The sequence below is a fragment of the Balaenoptera borealis genome (genome assembly GCF_965194805.1).
Source record: "Balaenoptera borealis genome assembly, chromosome: 5".
Lineage (NCBI taxonomy): Eukaryota > Metazoa > Chordata > Mammalia > Artiodactyla > Balaenopteridae > Balaenoptera > Balaenoptera borealis.
The window spans coordinates 75,403,097-75,422,138 of record NC_138862.1 but is presented as its reverse complement, the minus strand read 5'-3'; the positions used below and the strand labels follow the sequence as shown (position 1 = coordinate 75,422,138).

The 19,042-nt window shown below is 39.8% G+C and overlaps 1 pseudogene across 1 annotated transcript; it reads right to left on the bottom strand.

The window, feature by feature from the left end:
- Window positions 1-4,517: 4,517 nt before the first annotated feature.
- LOC309629508 (stAR-related lipid transfer protein 6-like) lies at window positions 4,518-10,333 on the bottom strand (annotated as a pseudogene). Its single transcript has 2 exons — window positions 10,295-10,333; window positions 4,518-9,928 (listed from the first exon to the last, which is right to left on the bottom strand). The product of its transcript is annotated as an stAR-related lipid transfer protein 6-like (transcript).
- Window positions 10,334-19,042: the final 8,709 nt, after the last annotated feature.

Genomic DNA, 19,042 nt, shown 5'->3' with positions numbered 1-19,042 from the left:
TAAATCTAAACAAAAAATCAACAGTATAAGATAATAATTAATAGTAATAATGTCTAACTTATAGAATTAAATAAATAAGGTAGAACCAAATTTCTGTACAATAATAGTATATCAGTTGGGAGGAAGCTGATCAGGGTTAAAGTCATCTGAGGTTCTTGCATTGTTTACGAGGAAGGAAAAGATAATGATTAAACTTTGCATATTAAAATTTTTATAGCGAGCACTAACAGAATTAAAAAAAGGTAATAGAGCATATAACTTCCAATTGCTAAAGGGAAAAATAAAACGAGAGTAAAAAAACCAAACCAAACCTTCTGTATTGGCTGTGTAACAAACTAGCCTAAAACTTGGTGCCTTAAGACAACAATCATTTGTAATTGTTCATGAGCCTGTGAATTAATTGGGCAGTTCTGCTAATCTGGGCTAGTTTAGCTGTTCTTGAATGGAATCACTTATGTGATGTCATCAGGTGCTTGGTCCCTGGGAGCTGCCTAGTCTGAATCCATCTTACCTAGGACACCTCATCTCTGCTCTATGTGGTTTCTTGTCCTCCAGCAGACTAGTATGCTCTTTTTGCTTGGCAACTAGACAAGTTCCAACAGAATGAGTGAAAGCCTAGACCAGAGGTTGGCAAACTTTTTCTGTAAAGATCCACACAATGAATATCTCAGGCTTTATGGACTAGACCACTCAACTCTGCCATTTTGTCAAGAAAGCATTCATAGCCAATATGTAAGTGGATGAGCTTTGCTGTGTTCCAATAAGTCTTTAATTACAAAAATAGGCTGCAGGCCAGATTTGGCCAGTGGGCTGTAGTTTTCTGACTCCTGGCCTTGACTTAGAACTGGCACTAGATTCTCTTTCACTTCTTAATGGAAGGAATTGCCAAAAGGTCTTATTGACAAAGGGATTTGCTTATAGGGAAAGGCATAATTGCATCACATTTTGGATGAAAAATCCTCTATAATTTCAATAAATCAGAAAGAAGACAAAAAAAGAGGGGGAAAGTCCACAGAAAAAGCAAAAATAAGACAATAAAGCAATATAAATAAACTCGAACATGTCATTATTCTCAAATTCACAGTAAATGTGAAGGGAATCTTCTCTCGATTTAAGGCTATAAAGCCAAAATTGCTAGAACTTCAAAGAGGAATTTTAAAATTCATCATCACTGTGGGAGATTTTAGCTCATTTCTCTCAGTAATTGATTAAGCAAATGACATTGTGGAGTGCATCTGAAGACATGCATCCTTCACAATTCTGCAATGCTAGACCCAGATACCTATTTGGAAGTTATTCATATATGTGTGCACCAAGATTCATGTACAAGGTGGTTCACAGAAAGCATCACATATAAAGCAAAAGACTGAAACCGACCAAATATCAGCCAAAAGGAGAATGAACAAAGAAAATGTGCATGAGGCCTGTAGTAGAATCCTACACAATAGAAAAACAAATATGAATGAACTCCAGCTACACAGATGTACCTTAGGAACTGAGAGGGAATGTACAAAGCATGTTGCCGAAAAGCAACATGTAAAATCTGATTTCATTTACCCAATGTTCAAAACATCCAAATTAAACAATATATTTTTAGAAATAAATACATATATGGTAAGACTATTAAGATGGACCTTACCTTTGTAGGTTATCTTTGTAGGATGGGAATGGGATGGGGAAGGGCATACAGGGGTGTTCAAAGATATCTTTTAAGGAAGGAGTCCATTTTATATTATCTCTTTCCAATATAAATCAAGAAAGCTTTTCTGAGTTTCCTGTCCTCTCATCCATTACTTCATTTGCATAATGTATACCCTGTGAGGCCGAACACATCTTAGTGGAGGGGGGAGAGAGAGAGAGGTTATGTGGCCTGGGGCAGATGAGGCTCTGGGTTCTCATATGTAAAAATTTCCCTTCCACCTTACAATTGCATTATCCAGAAAGTGGAAATTGTATCTTATTCTACTAAGCAGAAAAACTTTAATGCTGTTTTTCCAATTTTTATTATAAATGATGTTTATGCTCAGTAGAATATAATTTTATTTTTTTCTTTATTGATTCTGGTCTTTATACTTGATTTTAATAAATGTGCATTTAGAAATTTTTGTATTGCTTAAAAGACTCTTCAAGCGAAAGTCTACAAACCATGTGTAACTGTTTAATACACTGAGTAAAATGTGTTACTGCAAAATTTACTCTGAGCATGTGATTGTTTAATCCACCAAGTAGAGTGTGTTATTACAAATTTTACTCTGGTGTCCGTGTTTTCCCTAACCTGATGCCATTAAACCAGGTGGTCCACCTATAAACCTTGCATCCTTTAGTAAATGAAATCGAGTCTTGGGCACTCCAGCCCTCCTCCTATTATTTGTCTGGAATCCGCCTGCTCACTCAATCACTCTTGATTGGTGGGGTGGGAAGGAGAGAGGGAATATTTTCCCATCTCAACCAAGGCCTCCCCTGCAGATGTGACCCCATCCTTTGAGAAACGGAAAGGCAGGGAGGCACAATGCTGAGAGATGACTGATCTCTTAGACGGGATGGGGCAGACGCATAAACTTCACTCCTTTCTTCGCTTTGTCTCTAGTGCCCAAACAGCTTTGGGCCTTGAGGCCTTGACACTCACCCTGATTCATGCTTGCCTGTGGGACTTGCTGGCAGAAGTGAGTTTCCATGACTTGCTGCTCAGCACTCCCTAGCCTAGGGCTTTCACCTGTCCTCTGGCTCTGCCGGCCACGTGATATTTCAGTGCACCACCTCCTGATCCAGATCCAACAGCGAGTTGGAGCTATTATTATCCCTTGCAAGCGTTAAGGCCAAATCTTCATTTATTTCTTCACATATATTAAGTTATCACTGATGATTAAGAATTTGTCTATAGTTTATTAGGCAGCTCATAATGTTAAAGAGAACATTGCTTCACCCTAAAGCTAGTAGCAAGATGACAGAAATCCCAAACATGACATCACATCCAGATATAACAATATCTAAGATCACCTTTCCCTGTGGTTCCCTCTTAAGACTGAGGAAACTTGGACTTCCAAAAAAAAAAAAAAAAAAAGAATTTGTCTATAAAGCAAGACTGCTTGGGTCCCAGTCCCAGCTCTATCACTTACTAGCAGTGTGGCCTGGGACAAATTTTCATGGTTTTGTTCCTTGGTTTCCTCTTTGTAAAATGGATATACTAAAAATACCCATTTCATAGGTTTGTTTGAGAGGATTATTTAAAATATTGTAAAGTATTTAGGACATGCGTAGAATGTAGTAGACACTCAATAAATATCAGCAGTTCTTTCACTTATGTGTTAAGGAAAGTTCTTGGGTGCAAAAGAGAATTTTATATCTGGAGACCAAGTATGAACTTTGAGAGAGTTTTAGTGTTTTTAAAATTTTTCACTTGAAGTATAATTGGTTTACAATATTGTGTTAGTTTCAGGTGTACAGCAAAGTCATTCAATTATATGTATATATTTTTCAGATTATTTTCCATTATAGGTTATTATAAGATAGTAAATATAGTTCCCTATGCTATACAGTAAATCCTTGTTGCTTATCTATTTTATATATACCTGGATGATAGCAGCAGTCACATTTCAACTGATGGAGACTGGGGTAGAAAATGAAGGAAAAAAAGTACTGATTAACTCCAAACTATTTCTGGTTCCAGTTATGCAGCTGACCTAGGGCAATTGCCATTACACAATGGGTAGCAATTGTCCCTTTTAGGAACAAATCATATTCTGGTTCTTTCCATTTTTACTTGTTACAAATAAATTCTTACAAATTGAACCCCATAGCAAAATGTCCTGCTCTCAGCAATATGTATTCTTTCCTAATGGACTGAGCTGGGTGAGTGAGACTCTCCCATCCAACCTGTGCAAACTGACTCTGTGTTCTGGGTGAATCCAATGTCATCCATACTGTTTTCTTGAGAAGAGATAATGTGATTTCCTTAGTCAACAGTTCTTAGTCTATCAAACCATAGGCCCATTTCAGGAAAACATCTGTCAGATTTGCTTTTATTCCTATGAAAAAGGCAATTTTTTTTTTTTTTTTGGGGTAATGGAAAAACCTACTAATCTAGGAGAGAACATTCTGGGCTTTGCAACTTACTAGCTATGTGACCTTGGTAAAATTAAATAACCTCTCTGAGCTATGATTTCTTCATCTAAAAAATGGGGGAATTGTAAGAGATGACACCTGAGGGTCTCTGGCTCACCTATCTCTTTCCCTTGCACCTAGAAAAGTGCCTTGGGGACCTACTATATAGCACAGGGAACTCTGCTCAATGTTATTTGGCAGCCTGGATGGGTGGGGAGTCTGGGGGAGAATGGATACATGTATATGTATGGTTGAGTCACTTTGCTGTGCACCTGAAACTATCATAACATTGTTAATCGGCTATACTCCAATATAAAATAAAAAGTTTAAAAAAAAAAAAGAAAAATGCCTTGGACATAAAAGATGCTTGATAACCGTTCAAAGAATTCGGATACGTAATAATGAGAAACTATGATCTGTCTTTTGCATTTTCATAGAATATCAACTCCTAGCACATAAGTAGAGCTCAGTACATGTTTATTAAAAAGGAAATGATTTCCTTTTACTAGTAATAAAGAGTTTCAGATAATGCAATTTGAATTGTGGATAATCTAGAGTTAATAATTTTTAAACCATATTATTTAAAATGAATAAATAGATATAAGAAAATCAATCATTGTGATTTGCCCTTTCCCAGTCTTCCCTGGAGAACTCAGCCATGTGGTTTCTGATTCATTGCCTTCATAAAGGGATTTTTTCACACAGAGGAGCACCCCAAGTGAGCTTGAATATGAAGATCTCAGGACATGGTTTTTGACATGGAAACTGGTGAGGAAGTGAGGTCTCTGGTCACTCAGTGCTTTCAGAGTCAATAACACAAATGTCAAATCATGAAGGAAGATCTCACACCAGCAATACAAGGAAGAGACAGCATTTATGATGAACTATTTTCCTCCAGGAGATGAGGGACTCCTGTGGCATTGGTGAAAGCCATCTACTGTCCAGCCCAACCAGAAAACCTTAGAGCCCTCCAGGTGGACAGAACATAGCCTAGAGGGCTGTGAGTGGAATCATTGATTTGAAGGCTCTCTGGACACATGATTTTCTCCATAAATCTTGATTTGTTGATATGACATATGAAGGATCTGTTGATGTCAATCTGTTACACAAATATAGTTTCCCTAATGAGGACTTGTTTATTTGCAGATATAAATCAGGTAAAATCTATGAAGACCTCAGCACAAAACCATTAATCTTGCTGAAAAAAGAATACGTTGTGAATGCTCTGGAGAATGGAGCCTGTCATATTCTGTGAGATTAGGACATTTTTGGAACAAACTTTCTGTGTATCCAACTGCTGCTCTTCATTCAAGGTCCAGCTTTCTGGTCAACCCCCTCCATAAAGCCTGTTCTCATCTCCCAGCTGAAAGTGAGTTTTCTCCCTTCTTAGAACTTGGTTTCTCTCTTGAGGCCCTGAGAAATTCTTCCTTCCATTACAGTCAGTTGGACTTGTGTTTCTTTTTTTTCCTTCTTCGAGTCTTATTGAGATATAATTGACATATAATATTGTATTTGTTTAAGGTGTACGACATAATGACTTGATATATGTATATATTGTGAAATGATTGCCATGGTAAGTCTAGTTAACATCCATCACCTCCCATAGTTACAAAATTTTTTTCTTGTGATAAGAATTTTTAAAATCTCCTCTCTTAGCAACTTTCAATATGCAATACAGTATTATTAATTACAGCCACAATGCTGTACACAATCCCAGGATTCATTTATCTTATAACTGGAAATTTTGACAACCTTCACCCCTTTTGCCCACCACCACCCCCAGCTTCTGGCAACCAATCTATTCTCTGCATCTGTGAGTTCAGTTTTTTTAGATTCCACACTAAATGAGATTGGGCTGTGTTTTCATTCCTTCACTAGACCAAGGAGCAGGAACTGCTGTGACCATCATTGTCTCCCGAGCTAAGCTGATTGCCTGCCAAAGTGATGTTCGATGTATAGTAAATAGTAAAAAAAAAAAGAATGAAGCATTAATCTAATATTTCAGAATTCAATATCACCTTCTCTTTTAAATAACTCTACTTGATTCAACTTTAGGAACTAATTTATACAGAAGGCCTCTGGCTTAGTAGATGGAGTTAGGTCTGGAAGTTGCGAGATGCTTTTTACTGCTCATTTACTAAGGACCCTTGGGGGAAAAGACGTTACTTATCATTTCTTTCCTGGAATAGTAGAACTGAAAGGATCCATAAAGGTCATTTAGTCTATTTCCTAGGACACACAGAGGAAGAGGGACTTGTATAGATTGGCACTAAACATTAGTGGTCAAGTCAGAGCTGAAGGCTGCTTCCTGACCCTAATCTATGTGATACAAGTCAAAGTGGTGGTGACCCTGGTTGGGGGATTGGCTGGGAAGAGGTAGGAAGAAATTCTCTTAGGTGATAGAAATATTCTCTATCTTGATCTGGATGGTGGTTGCTGGAAAGTAAACACATGTAAAAATTCCCCAGTTCTACACCTAAGATTTACACATTTTACTAAGTACAACATTATACTTCAGAAAAAAGGAAAAAACTGAATGCAATATTTTAATGAAACTACCTAGTTCCTCATCCATTATTTTAGTCTTTCTATTTCTTACATGGCTGCAATTTTTCTGATTACAGAATAATATATAGTAAAAATTCCAACATATCAGAAATGTAAAAACTTAGATAATGAATATCTTTCAAAATGCCATTCTCTAGAGAAGAAATATTGTTAAAATTTTATTATTCCTAGGGTGTATTTTCATTTTAAAAAGCAGCTCCCTTGAGAGTACAGAAGTACTAAGTGTTGCCCCCTGAATCATAATCTCCAGGAAATAGAGGAGAAGTGGTGAAAAGCTGCTATTGGAAGTCACACTGTCACCTGGTTCTCAAGCTTCTTAAGCCCAGGTCTCCTTTTGGTTCTGGACAAGTCTTGGTTTTCTCCATCATTTGTTCTTCCCTAAACACACTTCAGAGTTTGGGGCTTGTTTACCTTTTCGGTGACTCCTCCGTTCTACCTTCCTTTTTGTGGCCATCTCTCCAACTGACATTAGAAAAGTATTACCATGTCACCAGTTCTTCCATTATTGAAGATCATAAAACAGGTTCATGTTACTGCTCTGTTTCAAAGATCTGTTGCTAAACACTACAGAAGAGGGAACAAAAGGTGTAACATAAGTAACCAACCAAGAACTGACAGTCTCAGGGAGCTGTGAACACAGGTCTCCCTTATAAGATACAGGTAGCAAGGTTTTAAATTTCTTCACACTCCCATTCACATTAGCAGAGGGTAAGCAGTTGATTTTGTCTCCTTTTAAATCCCACACGTTGGATAGGGAGCTAATGAGGATAGAAATTAGCTTGTCTGCTTGAACTTGGAACTTGCCAGCTTGTCCTTTCCTTCTCTTCCTCTCCTGACCATTTCGATCTGGAATAAAAATTGGTGGGTCCAAGCAGGGTACGTGTTAGAGCTTAGAGCATCTGGTTGTGCTAGAAAGCTAAGGAAGTGCTCCAAGAATGATGGGGACACATCGGAAGGACACAGAGCATCAAAATAAGCAATGATAGTAAAGGATTATAAGCCACATTATATACACGTTGACTATGAGTCAATAAATAAATAAACTGAAAGTGTGAGGAAGAAGAGGATATTTACATTATTTCAAGGTACCTTGAAATGCCTGTTAATTACAAAGGGGAAAAGATCAGCTTTACAGTGGATCAGCTTTATAAGTCTGGCAGACTCTAACTAAGTGATCAAAGTGCACATCAACAGTAATGGAACAAATTGAAGATCATACGCGATGAGAAGAACACAGCATCACTCCTGTGATATTCCTGCCAGAGATGAATAACCTAGATCTAGTTGTGAGGAAACATCAGGAAACGTAAATTGAGGGATATTCTACCAAATAACTAAGCAGTAATCTTCAAAACTTCAAGGTTACAAAAGTGTTTCAAATAGAAATAATCAAAGAGACATGCATTGTGTGATTCCAAACTGCATCCTTTTGTTATAAAGGATAAAGGACATTATTGTGACAATTGGTGAAATTTGAGGAGGAAATGGTTGCAATTTATCAATGTGAATTTCCTGATTTTAATGGATGTGCTGTGGTCATGGGGAAGAATTTTCTTATTTTTTGGAAATATGGCATATTAAGTATTGGTGGGGGGGGGGTTAAAAAAGTATGATGTCAGCAACATATTCTCAGATAGTTCAGAGGGGGAAAAGTTTTTGTATGATACTTGCAACTCTTCTGTAAGTTTGAGATAATTTCAAAATTAAAAAAAAAATCTAATCAGATGCAATGATTTAAACAGTTCCTAGAGATAACGTTCTACTTTAAGGCAAAATACACTACCTGCCTTTCCCTTGCTTCTGTTTCTCTAAGATTATCTGCTTGTGAATCACTATGCTGTATACCTAAAACTTACATAATATTGCAAATCAGCTATACCTCAGTTTAAAAAAAAAAAAGATTGGGAGTTTGAGGTGCTTGTGTGAATGGAGAAAAGGGGATTATGTGACATCTTGATATGGAGGAAGGCAGGAGAATCAGCAGATCCACATGGTTTCCTTGTACCATCTGCTGGTTCCTCTGGTTTCTGAGGCATTGTCTTTGTCAGTGATTGCAGCTAATATCTACCATCAACCGGTATTTCTCTCTGGCCTTGGTTAATCTAGTGATGCTCCCTGCCTGCCTCTACCTTATCTTAGCTCTTACTCACATTTTAGACCCTTCTGAGTCTCTATGCCCTCTCTCTGGCCCCCTGAAACAAGCAGTTCAGTCCAACTTTTACTGTGGAGTTTCCCCTCCCCTTGCTATATGGCCCTGGGGCAAGTCATCTGCCTCAAAAAATCAGCCATTCTTGAGATTTCCTTCTAGGACGTAATGCAGGTCTACATCTATAGGAGCCCCTGGCCTCATGGGCTTCTTCAGATCATCTAAAAGTGCTTAGTATTTAAATAGAAATAATGTGGTATATTCTAAATGAGGATTTAGAGCTGCTTAGGGAAACTAAATATCATGGCCTTTCTCTATCTAATTGTGTTGCCAAATTTATTTATTTATTTTTTTGAGATTAAAAACTATATTTAATGCTTCCCTTGTACAACTATGAGCTCTTATTTTCACAAAGTACCTTCAGTAGTTTGTTCAAGAATACTGTTTAGAATAGTGTAACAGTATTTATGCATATTGACTTAGAAGTAAAAGGCAGTAACTGCCACACATGATTTTAAATGGCCTCATTTCTTCTTTAGGAATGATGAATGCCCATTATGATGACATCCATCCACGTCCTGATGGAATTTTGTTTGCCTTTATTCCATCTTTTACATTGAGGATGAAGCTTACTAAATTGGAAGGCATGGTTGCTTAAATTAATGACGGGGCCAATTTTCCTCTCATTTCTTTCTGGACAAACATCGCTAGTTTGGAATACGCTGGGTTCTCTGGCAGAGGTGAACACATATAGCCACAAGCATGGTTACAACCACGAATATAATTTGAAGATGGAGGATATGCTGGAAAATCCACACTAGTAGAACTGATAATATCCATATTCCCTTCGTAGTGCTTCAAATACACTAAGTCGATAAAGTCTCGGGGGGATATTGAGCCCATGGCAAAACTTTGTGTAATGGTATGACACATGAATGTGTCCGAATCAATTTTTTGTACCATGTCGTACACTCTTCAATGATTTGTCCCGTGTAATTCTGTTTTCAGGTTTGTAGAGGAAATCAGATAGTTTAGATGTTTATTCGGAATTATTCCTTCAACACGATATAGATTTCCATGGAATTTTTTAGAAGCCTTGCTGGAAACAGTTACCTGTTTCTCAAAGAGGAATAAAAATCCACAAATAAATTAGTGAAGTCTTAACCACTTTCCAGCCTGATGTTTCTTGATAGTAACCTAAAATTTCTTGAGCAGTTTGTTGGGCAAGTGCCTTATAGTCGATCTACATTTCCTAGTAGATCTAGTCCAGAATTTTAATAACTATTAGGACTCTTCTCCAAATCCTTGTGGAGATCTCCATACCTTTCAACCTGGTGATGTAACATCGGATGAGCTGGAACATATTCAGATAGAGTAATGGTCAAGGATATCTTCACCCATAGGGTCAGCGGAAAATAAACACAAACCAAGATTGAGATGGCATTTTTTTCTGATAAGTTGAAACTGCATTCTTCGCACCTCATATCCTGTCCCAGCCTCGTAGACAGGTTCACACATGTTGTTAAGTGGGTCTTTACATCTGTTTGTATAATCTCCCTCTTTCTGGGCTGCCTGACTGGGTCCCCAATCCGTACTGCATCACTGCCATTCTTCCCTGGGAATCAAGGTCCCCAAGGAGTTTGTTAAGTGCCATCCCTGGCCAAAATCCCTCCTCCAGTCCCGCATCTGCTTTGAGGGTGAGGGGCCGGCTGGTAACCCAGGAAGGCCGGGCTCAGGGATGGGAAGGGGAAGGCGCTGAAGAGGAGGGGAAAAAGTGGTCGGGGGATCTGCCCCTCCGGCCGAGTCGGTGTCTTATCCTGAGACAGGGTGCTCTGAAAGCGGGGAGGCCGAGCGTGTTGGAAGGACTGGGCCTGTAGGGCTGGCTCTCAGCGACCGAAACGGTCCCCATCCCCGCCCCGTCCCCTCTCGAAACCCCGGAAAACTGGCCGAAGGAACCTCAGCCTGTCATGCGCAGACCGGCCGCGCAGAGCCGTGACCGAGGTGGGGAGGGCGTGCGGGGTAGCGACGTGGAGGTAGCCCAGAACCTCCCCACCCCAGAAAGACCCGGAGGGGGAAACTACACTTCCCAGCAGGGAGAGCGACCTAACGGCCCGCCCCACCCCCTGCCCCTGCCCCTGCCCCTCGCCCCTCGCCCCTCGCCCTGCTAGCCCCCAGCGCCCGAGTGCCACGCATCACCAAGTTTATTTTGACATGGTCGGTATGCGGAATTCAGCCCACCAGGGGGTCTCTTTCCAGAGTCTGAAACGGGAAAGGACAATGTTCGCTCTGCTCTCAGGCTTCACCTGAGATTAACTAATACATCTCCTCTCTGCAGGCTGAAGCCCACAGCTGAGAAGTCAGGACACTTGGGTCTGCCCACTACACGCAACTGTCTTTGTGCCCTGTGTACCTTCCTTTCCCCACCATCCTTCTGGCCCAGGGAGAGCAGACTTTCCTCCAGATCACTTCCTCCTACCTTTCCATTCCCGCCACAAGGCAAGCCATTCTTGGTGGGCCAGTCTTTCATCCATACAAGACACACTCCCAGACTTAGTTGTTAGACCTTTGTCTTGGTATAGAGCTTAACTCCCTGCCTTAGGGCATTTAACTAAGGGCATTGATCTAAGATATTTAAAGCAGCAAAGGAAGGACACCAGGAGATCTAATTATCTTATATAATGTTTGTTATGACTCTGTTATTCCTGGGTGTAAAATTCTCTTTCCTAGGACTTATGGAAACCAGTGATCCTGCAAAAGCCCAGAGTCCAGGTTGGCCGTGGTGCAACGAACAAAATAGAGGACCTGTATTCTACTCCCTGTCCTGTCAATGAACCATCTATCTCCTGCAAGCTGGTTAACATCCCTGAGCTCTGGCTTTCCTACTGGTTAAATGGGAATGTTAAAGATAAAAATCTAAATTTACAAAATACTTTTTTTTAAAAATCTCTTTATTGGAGTATAACTTCTTTACAATGGTGTGTTAGTTTCTGCTTCATAACAAAGTGAATCAGCTATATATATACATATATCCCCCAAAATACTTTTCTTGATAGTCTCTTATTAAAAGGGGTAATTAACTTGAATAGACATATAAGTGATGCAGTATAATTCAGTAAAAAAGAAAAGAGGTGGGTAATAGGAGGCTGGAGTCTAGTCCCCTCACTGTCATTAAGGAACTTCGGGACTTTAGTGATTAGTTTCATCACTAGTTTCATCATGTGGCAAATGAAAATAATAATATCCATCTGTGTCTATAAGGATAGAAAAGCACTAAGAGATTGAAATGAAATAAATTTTTAAATGATTTACGTGTTGCTATATAAATAGAACAGTATTAAATTTACCAGATTTTCTATAAAATCATTCTTAGAATCTATGCAGGGGAACGTTTTATCTGTTGAAGACAATTAAAAATAGGTCCATATAATACAGATTAAAGCCCTGGAGATAAACTCAGTCCTTTAATGAAGTCTGCTGCAGAGCAAAGAGTGTAAGAGCACTATCCCTATTGACTATTTAATGCCTGATTAAATACAGGATGGCCTGTGAAAGTAACAAGCAAACTATTCAGGCAGTGGGATAAGTTTTGAGAGAGGGGGCAGTGGAAATAATCCCTATAGAGAATTTTAAAAATACTAAAACCAACAAAAAGTCAACGTACTTTTTTATTACTACCATGTGCTAGTGATTGTGAACCATATCAGTGATCATATACCACCCCTTTCAGAATGGACCACAGCTCTGCCCAGTTCCCCCACCCTGCCCTTGTTATAGCACCGTGTTCAGGAATAGAGATAGAACTTCATTCCTGCAAGGACAATCTACAGGCTATAGGACACAACACCTCTTTATACACACACACACACACACACACACACACACACACACACACACACACACCCCTCATTTGGCAGTACCTGTTTGACCTTCCTGACCCAAGATCTAGAGGATCTTATAAGATTTGCAACAGAAGCTTGTCTACAAAAGTTGGGGCTCTGCCATGCTTACCAGCAGCCGAATTGGAAAGATCAAATCTGGGGAGGCCAATGTCTCCTGGAATGTGAAGAACTGGCTTTAACTGAAGATGAAATTTTATGAAACTCTTCTATGGCGGACCATCTTTATCAACTACTTGCTCTTGCTTCATATTTTAGTTTTGAAATATTTTCTCTCATTGCTTCTCACTAAGAAACTATTCTTTTTGACTCCCCATAGTTAGCCAGCTAATGAATCATTTATAACTTGCCATTAACAGCCAAGTTCTAATATGTCTAGATATGATTTCTATGTGTTTTTCAGACACAGCTTATAGGATTTTTTTAAACTGCTCTGGGGGTTCTTTTAAACCCTCAAAATCTGCAAAATTCAAGTACAGAATCTCTAAGACTGAAAACTTTCCTATAGAAAGTATTGATAATTAATAACTAGATGATTTAAAAAGTCTTTGTTGAAAGGAATAATATGTACTTGCAAGCATAATGGGAGTTTTCAGTTTATTTCCATTTGTTCACTTATTATGTCTATCTTCCTTGAAATCTATAAACCTAAATAGAAGAGTTGTTTTAAGCATTTGTTTATTTCAACCCCTCAAGTCATCTCTGGGTCTGTTCCTATTGACTACTACTCACTTCCCCCTGTTATGGGACACATCTTTTTGGCTTTTTTAAGATAACTACCCAGTAATTTTTAAATTATATGCTAGACATTGGAAATGCTGCATTTTTAAGAGTCTGGTTGTTTTTCTTCCAGGAAGGAGTGTTGAATTTTTTTACGGCAGGAATAATTGACTGCCAGATCAGCGGGATACCTTGGAGGCTTGTTTTTAAGCTTTGTTAGATGGGGTCTAGCACAGCCCTTAGTGGAGAACCTGGTCCCACTGGCTCCCAGGGCGAAAGCCCGCAGTGTTCAACCAAGTCTCTTCACTCGGGATGGTCGTGCTCTGTGGGAAGTCCAAAACCTCCCGTGAGCTCACAGAACCCCCATAGCTGTTTTCTGCCGGTCTCACTGAGCTGCGCTGTGTGTAAGAATTGTATTTGGACGAAGATAAGAGGACCAATAGGTGGATTTCTCGAGCTCCTTCTCTGTGTGACTCCCTGCTCCTGGTACCCTGGCCCACAAGTCCCAGCTGCCTCAGCATCCCTACTCAGATCTCTGCTCTTCAGTCAGCTCAGTGAAACTGCTTGGGCTTCCCCTCCCCCTCCCAGACAGTGCCCCAGGCTAAAGGCCATCCATCCATCAAGGGCTCACTTAATGACTTTTTCTTCTCTTAGGAGTCAGATTCTTGAGCTGCCTGTTATCCAATGTCTGAAAACAGTTACTTCATATTTTATGTCTGCTCTTGTGTTTGTTTAAAGCACAAGTCTAGACCTGACAGTATCAGAAGCAAAGACTAGTTTGCTTGCTTTTACTTCTCGGTTTTCAATGTAGTCATAATTTTTAAAATACTTCTTATTGATCTTTTAAAAAGTATTATCTGGGGCATGATTTTCCAAAATGTGTTCCATGAAAAATTAAAAGGACTCTGCATTAAAATAGCTTGGAAAATGCATTTGTCTTGACAGCAGGACACCTCAGAGCCATAAAAAGCTAATTTAGATTGTAAATTTTCAAGGGACTATATTACTTGCATTTTTCAAATTCATTTGACCACAGTATCCATTTTTAACAGATTGTCTTATGGGAGTACGAGGCAATGGACCACTTTTTGGGTACTGCTGCTCTGTGGCTGCTATTTATTAATTTTATTAAAAATTTATACACCTAATTAAAAGGCAAGTATGGTTATAACTATCTTCTAAATTAATTTTTAGATGGAAAATAAGCTTAGCTTCTTCTTCCTCTCTCTAATCCGCTTCCAGCCAAAATTATTCCAGGAAGTCCTCAAGAAATCTATGGAGATACATGTGTACATATACATAGATTCCCAATGGTTAAGTTTGCAGTTGGGCCCTTTCAATATTTTATGTATCATGAAAAAAGGAGAGTTTTAAAATTAGAAGTGTAATTTTACATTATGAAAACATGGGTTTCATTTTGACATTTTTTTTCCTAAAAGAAAAAGGCATTTGTTTTTAGATACTTTATGTCAGTTATTTTTCATTTGGTGAAGTTATTGTCTTATTGTGCTTTTTGATAAACGAGGTATCACTAAAGATGTGAGAATGACGAGCCTTCAGCAGCAGCAGCAGCAGCTGTTGGATCTCTTCTTTATCATTAATAATTAAATTATTTTAAGTATTTTTACAGCTGACACAAAGATCTGGGCACAGCTGGTCTCGTTGGGGAGCAACTCTAGGAATTCCTACCGTAAGTCTAGGAATTATATGGAAACAGCAGAGGTAACAGACACGAGCACGATCGACTGAGGGAGATTCAAGGCCCAGGGTGCAATCTCATTCTTCCATTAACATCTGCCAAGCAGCGTTCCTCTCTAGACCTCAGTTTCCCCAACAGGACAATGAGGTCCTTGGACTAGGGGATTTCAGTGTTTCTTTCTAGCTCTTACATTCTCCGGATCTTGTTGAATAATACTATATTAACTAAAAAGTGGTAAGAATGTCACTTCTAGAAAGCATTCCCTCTATGCCTGGAGTAGGAGAGATTTGTTCTGAAAAACACTGGAAAATATGGCTGTTGAGCAATTTGTGGGTTCATTTTAGCTTTACGCCTGTAAACAGAAAAATCCTTACCCTTCATGTTTGTCCTTCATGACTTAAATAATTCCCCTAATCACAATCAATTTGTCATCTGTCAAAACCTCACATTTCAGTCCTTGTCAAGTGACAGAGGTGATGGATTTTCTTCTAGAAGTTTATTCCGTGTTCCTTCCTACAGATAGCAGAAGATTATAAAGCAGGAAGGAGACGTTCTCCCCTAAGATACAATAGAATTCTGCAGAGAACCAGAACAAAAGGTTTTTAAATCCCTAAATGAAGCCAGGAGGAAAAAAATAAGTCATTCTAGTTTTAGTTGCTAACAAAGGCAGAGAAAGAAAAAATCAGTTGCTATGTTACTTCTCCATTAGCCAAGCTCAGCACAAAGTGAAAAAGGATTTCCTGATACAGCTCTATATTATCTTCAACTGCCTTATTGGTTTAGATTATAGCAGAAAAGAAAAATCAAAGATCAAGACTTTGTTAATATAGCTATCTGTAGGAGTATTATATATGGACACCATGGGATGCTCTGTGTTCTTGTCCTGTCCGTGGACCTGGAGTTGCAAGGTGCGGTTCCTGGGGCTTCACTCCCCGAGGCAATGCATTTCCCCAGAGTGGTGGAGCGCCTTACCTGAGGGTGCTGCAGACAGGAGACAGGGCTCACGGGTGGAAATGCAGCAGGAGGTTAGCCCTGAGGGTTAAGGCAAGTCCATGACGGGAAAAGGAGACTTGAAGTCTAACTCAAGGAAGATGAGCAACAGAGTGCTGTCCCCTCGCTAGCCCATTGGTTCAGCTTTCTCGTTTTGGAGTCCCATAGGGCATAGTGGCTAAGCACAGACTGTGGCAAAGACAGCTGCTTACTAACGATACGAACTGGGGCGAGTTGCTGAATTCCTCTGAACTTCTGTTTCCTCTTCTGTAAGATGAGGATAATAAATATAATAAAAATAAAAGAGGTGAAGATAATAACCTTAAACTTAAGATGGTGAGGAGTATTAAATGAATGAATGCAAGTAAACTGCTTAGTACCTGGCTTATCAAAGTTGAAACATTAGAACTACTACAATCACGCCCTACTGCCCTCTAGCTTTGACTGCTTCTAGCTATTCTTAGTGGCTTCTAGAATATAAGCTCCAAGAGGGCACAGATCGCCTCCTTCAGGTTCAGGATTGTATCTTCAGCCTAGTAGAGTACCTGGCATATGGTAAGTACTTCATGAATAACTGCTGAATAAATAAATGCATTAATAAATGAACGAATTTCTAATCAGCACTCTTGGACAACTTGCCTCCATCTCTGTGAGGGAGGGTCAGGCAGCCACCAAACACTAGTGCATCCCAAGGTGAAGGGCTCTGACCCTTCCTGGTTTGGCCGGGGACTCTGACACATGCCTGATCATTCATATTATATGGCTCTAGTGATGTAGGCAAATGTACTTGCTTTTTATTACAGTTTCCAGCAGTTTGGTCCAAGTCTCTTTTTGTATGTGTGTGGGAGTGTACCATGTATCCCTCTTTGGTATTTTCACATAACCATTTTAAAATTCATGGTGCTGGGCCAATTGAGTAGTAATATCACTTTGCCCTGTCTCCCATATATTTCCCCAAAGGGAGCAATTACAGCAGGCATTTCACTTCATCTGCTCTTCTACAGTAGACAGTATCTGTACACAGACAACTCGTTATCCTGACACAAATTTTCCACACTGAGACTCAGCCACTTGAAATCTGCTTTAAAGCCCTGCCCATGGGATGACTACCACGTTTTAATATGTCTCTTGAGGGATCTCATTTCACAGGCAAGGAAAAGAGAGAAAAGATGGGTGAATAGAAGAAGGCATGTCAGTGGTGATACAAACAGCAGGCTCAGGAGTTGACGACTGTATTGGTAGAGGATAACGCAGAGGGTCAGAGAGGAGTTAGAGGGATGAAGGAGGTGGGCAGGAAAGCAGCTAGTCACCAGCGGCCTCCCACAGCGAGCTGTTCATACTTCTTATTATAGCATGCACCACCTTTTATGCTATTTTTCTTTTTCTAAAAGTTGTTCCCTACCACTACATTGTAGACTTGATGATGTAGACCCTGTCTTAGTCCAAGAGTCTAACATAGCTTCTGGTGTATAGTAATTCTTAAAAATGTTGAATGGGTGAGTGAATTAGTGGATGGAAGGATGGATGGATACCCAGAATATAAGGGAGAAGGGAGAAAAGTGGAGGTTATTTAATAGGAGCTCTCCAAGTTTAGTACCCAGAGTCGTTCCCAAAGTTGACCACAGGTGCAGAGCCTCCGTGGGTTCGGACTGAGGGAGCCTCTCCCCTGAGAAGGAGAGGATGGAGGGAGGCATAATTTTCAGTCAGTAGGCTGAGTTCAGTATGATAAAGTCCAAATATATCACCACCTGGGAACCAGAATCAACATCTAGATTTGGAATTGGAGGCAGTAGCTTGAAAAAAAGTGGACAATAGTTCAGGATCCTTACTGGAAAAAGATATTGTTATCTAATTAGGTTTGATGTGTCTTCTTAGGAGGGCTTATGAGCAGACTGGCCAGTTCAAGTGTATCAACCAACATTGCCCTGCCAACCCATTGGTAATTAAAACCATAAGCTTTGGATTTGAAGCAATAAGGATAAGGTCTGAATACTACCTCCACAGAGCTCTTTCTTACAGAAAAGGTAGGGCACTGGAGAATGATTTGATTGTATTTGAAAGGTGGAGGGGATGGAGACTTCAGCATAGCTTCAAGATTCAATAGGAGTATGGTTAGGCCTCAGAGTGTAACTCTTCTTGGACGAGGAGAAGCACGCAGTGGTTGGATTTGCTCTTATACTTGGGGTACCAGAAACTACTATGCTGCCAGCCTGAAAATATGAAGATCTGAGGCAAGAGAGAGCACATTGTAGGAGAAAGCCATTCAACCTATAATAGGAATGCTGAGGGTTTTAAATTCCAGAATCTGAGATGGTTTTCCAGGAATAAAATTTCTACTGAAGGAAAAATACCAAGAGTACCTTATTTAGGGATGTTTTAAGGGTACACAAGGTTTGTTCTAATCATATATGCTGAGACACATAGACATGGAAGTGAGTGTGATGGAGGAGGAAGTTTGGTGTATTCACAGATCCCCAGAAATGGAAGGCACAGCATGCCACTCTGTGGGACCACATGGAGAAGCACCAGGGTCAATCAGAGGCAGAGGGAGAGAGGGAAAACATGGGGAAGAGCCTTTATTGTGTTTTTTTGTGGGATGGAATGGGTGAATCAGGGTAAGCAGGCTTAGAATGGCTATTTTGAATAATTTCAGCAGGCTCCAGGGTTTAAGGGCTGTCGCCAGTTATCTGCTACTTGGCTATGATAGTTAGGTTTATGTATCAACTTGGCTGAGCCATAGTACCCCGATATTTGGTCAAACATTATTCCAATGTTTCTGTAACAGTGTTTTTTTGAATGAGATTAACACTTACATCAGTGGACTTTGAGTAAAGCAGATTGCCCTCCATAATGTGTGTGGACTTCATCGAATCAGTTGAAGGCCTGACTAGAACAAAGGCTGGTCTCCGCTGAGCAAGAAGT